Below are 4,744 nucleotides of genomic sequence, written 5' to 3' on the forward strand. Positions count from 1 at the left end.
AAAGTTTCGGCAGAATTTACCGGTCCACCCGAGTCGTGTGTAACGATGACACCTGTCACTGCAGAAGTCGCCGAGGGCCGAGGCGCCCGTCAGACATCTCGTCGTTCATCTTTGCCACACGATCGGGCCGGCCCGAAGACGACGTGCCGCAGTCAAAGTCCCGACGTATAACACGGGCAGCAGTGCAGCTTGACGGTGACGAATTAGAAAACTGTTCGGTGATGCCATCTGTCCACCGGGCAAACGGTGATCAGGATATGGCGGCAATCCGCGGCGACTGCAGTGGTGAGGTCACGAACCCGACGGTAACCGCCGGAATTCCAAAACGCCGCTCTTTGTGGAGCCGGACGAAGAGATTCGTCCGGCGAATGCTTTGTTGCGGCGCTATATCGGCATAGACCGCAATGTATATATATTATGTATATAGTGTATGTGCGTGTTTATGCCGAGTTTTCTCTTACATTAATGTATAAATGTATAAATGTATAAATATGTATAATGTATAATGTATAACCAAATAATCTATATTTTGTAAATTTACACGAATAAACGTTTATGTTCTGTTATTTATTTGGTATTTATTTTATATTATTACTAGCTCTCCGAGCGTCGTTGGGGGAGGCCCCCAAACCCCCCGGTGTTTGCCCCGAGTGTTGTCGATGTCGGAAGTCGCAGTGGTTTCGTGGTCCGGTCGTCGGTCTCAAGCAAGGTGTATGGGCGATGTGGAGGTCTGGTGATAAGGAACAGTGATAAGGTTAGGACCACTGGGGTTCGACGCGGTAGTTCGAGCAGGCAGGGTCGCGACGTAGTGGACAAAGTCTTTGAAGAAGTATTTTCGAAAACGCCGCCGAAAATTCGAAATCCCGTAAAAAAAATCATTAGCCGCTGCTATTTATTTGGTGTCTAGCAGGTCAGTCACCTCAGTTGTCCAGGTAGGCAATCCGACTTTGATCAATCCGATCTCGGCCGCGGCGGGCCCGACGGGAAAAAAGTACGGCCGCGCGCGGCCTATAAATCTAGCGGGGAAGGCGAATAAGGTCCGAACGGGCCCCCCCCCCGAGGCCCCCCGGGGGGGGGGGGGTAAACTCGAAATCTCGAAAAATTTTGAAAAAAATCGCAAAAAGTGATAAGAAAGAGTGATAAAGCAGCGACGGCTCCGCCGCCGCCGTGAGACCGCCCACTGGGGGAAACGGAATTTTCTCATTGACCGTTTCCTTACGCTAGTTCAAAATATTATACCTAGTCGGAAAAAGAGCGCCACACGGGTCTCCGTTTTATAGTTAAGGAAAGGATCACGCATTATTCACGCTCGCTTTTACCTCATCAGCCCGAGTAAATAAATAATGACAACCATTTATATTTAATAAGTAGGTACCAATTTCTACAACCTTGAATAGTCAGGTGGTACGCAATGCTCGAATTGGGAATTATTATGTAGAGGAGCTGAATCCAGCAATTAAAAAACTGCGTTCCAAAATTATTCGACACAGTCCTGTAATACCAATTCTTAAATTTTGAATAATACTACATTTCACCTTAGTTATAACTTATTTTAACTTTATTATATAATAAATATAATATATTTGAACTACCTATATAATATAATGTTATGTTAGTGAATATGGATTTGTATTAATAGCAATATATAGTACCATTAGTACCTATACATATTTCATTAGGAAATAAAAATGATAGTTATTGTCTATTGAACACTTCAAACCCAGCTAGTGTATGAACACCTTAAAATATTAATTTTTTTAATTAATATTTAATTTTAAAACGTTAATTATTTTTTATCTGAAAGATGAGAAGTTTCTACAGGTCGGATCAAAGCTCGATTATTTATTTTACTTTGAATAGTAGTAGAAAAATACGTTTGAAAAAGGACAAATATTATGCATTTTTCAAATGCATATTCCAGTTTCTATAATTATAGTTTTCAAAATTGGGCTTTGATCCGACCTACAAAATGTTCTCTATTTTAAGATAAAAAAAAAATTAACGAAATCTGACAATTCTACAGGTCGTGAGAGTTTTTCCTGTAAGACATGTTTTTGTACCAAAAAACGCACGGGCACCGACACCCTTAAGACAATTTGTATTGAATATAATTTGTGAATAATAAGTAGTACCTAACTTTATTAAAAAAAATATCACAAATCTTAAATATATACATATTATATACTTTTTTATCGACAATAATTTACAAAACTAAAAAATTTCTCATGATTATAATTTATAAATAACTCAAAAAGATTTCAAATACCTACTTTCAAATTTTTACAATGTAGGTGTAAGAAATGCTCGTATAAACATTTGGTGAAAATTATCTGTGTCTATGATTATTCATTTTAATAACATTTATCAAAAAAATAGTAATCCAATCCTTCTTCTCCTTACTATTATTTAGACATTTACTATGAATTGTTTTTTATTAATTTATATTCAATTGCAATTGTAATAATTATAATAAATTATTTTCAATAAAATATTTTTTGGTTTAATGATTTTGAACGAGACCACAATAAGTACAGGGTGTAAACAGGACCTGACAAATGAAATTTTTGAATCTTTTTTTCTAATCAATAAAAAAAACCAATGTAGTGAATCTGTGGGTTTTATCTACCTTTTGAAAACATTTATCTGAGTGAAGTGGGTTATTTTTTATGATTTTTTTAAATGTCAACATGTGTGGAAGTAATACTCTTTAATTTAAAAAGTAATAACTTTCCAGATGCTGTTCTCATAGAAATTTTTTTTTTTTAGAGCATTTTTTAATGTTACATCTAGTACAGGTATTGAGAAATGAGAATTGTACTTATTTTCAAGTATCTACTTATTTAAAAATGTATACTTTTTGAATTAAAAATGTTTTTACGACTGGATCAATTTTATTTATCAAAAATAATGAGTTTTAAAAACATTTTAAAAATAATCTACCTTGAAAGATTTTACAATCAACATTTTTCTTAAATCCTAGCTAATTTATAAATTGTTTATTTTGATTCTTTTAAAAAAAATTATCAGATTTGAAAATTTATTGTCAGTACTAAAAAATTTTGATTAGAACAATAGTACCTATATTGTGTGGCAAGGGTGTGAAGTGAGCTATTTCAATAGCGGGCGAGGGTTGCATTTCGCCCAAGACTGAAATTGCCTTCCCGCACGAGCCACACATAATATTTTTTGTCGCACCAGTGCATTCATCGATCATGGCAAAGGTAGGTAATGCAGGGATCTATGCAACAATACTAGACCATAATAATTCTACGACGACAATATTTCATAAAAGTAACAATTTGGTTTTATTTATCTCAAGCGTCACACAGGCATCATTTGTGGAGGTTGTACTATGATTATAAGATGTAACCAAAAGCTTATGGTTTGCAAGGACCGACGACCGTACACGGTACCTATATCATGGTATAGATTTCAGTGTCTGTTTGTGCAATATATACCTACGCGCGTGGAGTGGGCGAGCAGCACTTTTGGAGATTCCCACTTTACCGCCCGCTGGACGGAAAAAGCCAAAAGGACGCTTTCCAACGCTTCAACCGCCATTGAAAACCAAACTTTCGATGCAGGTATGACAAAATAGTATATTGTGTGGCAAGGGCGGGAAGTGAGCCACACATACTATTTTTTGTCACGCCCCTGTGTTCATGGAAAAGATTATACAGGGATCTATGCATAGACCTATAAAAGACCTATAACCTTTTATATGTCTATGGATCTATGCAAAAATTATAGACTATTCTACCACAGATATATAATAACACTAGATCACAGATATATAATATGTTGTATTATATATCTGTGTATTCTACAAAATATGTTTAAATGTTAATGCGTCATGCAAGGAGGTTATACTATAAATTTAAGATGTAACCAAAAGTTTATGTTTTGCAAGGACCGTGGTAGGTATACATTTTAGTTTCTGGTTGTGCAGGGGATACGCGCCCGGCACTTTTGGAGATTTCTTCTTTTCCGCCCGGCACTTTTGGGGATTTCCTCTTTTCCGTCCGGCACTTTTGGGGATTTCCTCTTTTCCGCCCGCTGGACGGAAAAAGGTTGCTTTCGAACGCTTCAACCGTGGTCGAAAACCAAACTTTCGGTGCAGGCGTGACAAAAAAGTTATTTCATTTGTCAGGTCTTCCTAGTTCCTGTTACACTCTGTATTATTGGAATAAAAAAGTAAAAGATCTTTAGAAAAGTATACTTTCTTAGTTTAGCAAGTCACTTCTAACACAGTTCACATAAATAAATAGTGTTGTTACAAAAAAAGTACAATCAGTTTTTTTAAACATATAAAAACTAATTTTGATAACTTTTTTTTTATTTATTATTTGAAGAAATCTACAATCTATACATGTTCTTAGTATAATAAGTAGGTTTGATATGTGACAAGTAAGAATGATATGAATAGTGAGATTAGGGAAGATACCCAGTGGTAACACCCTATTAATTTTGATAACTTAAACAAATAAAAATGAACAAATTAAAAAAAACAATTAAAAAAAAAAAATATCTAGACCACTGTATTTTGAATATTCCGGTTCCAGTCCTTGACTAGGTACTATTATAGTATATTATATTTATAAATAAAATTAGTAATTATTATCTTTACAAAAGTATAGTCACTTTGCAGTGGCGTTCTCAAGAGGGGGGGGGGGGGTTCTGACAATTTCACTTGAATTTTAATAGTGGGGGGCAGAGCACCCCCACACCCCCCGAAATCATATTG

The sequence above is a fragment of the Acyrthosiphon pisum genome, chromosome A2 (genome assembly GCF_005508785.2).
Source record: "Acyrthosiphon pisum isolate AL4f chromosome A2, pea_aphid_22Mar2018_4r6ur, whole genome shotgun sequence".
Lineage (NCBI taxonomy): Eukaryota > Metazoa > Arthropoda > Insecta > Hemiptera > Aphididae > Acyrthosiphon > Acyrthosiphon pisum.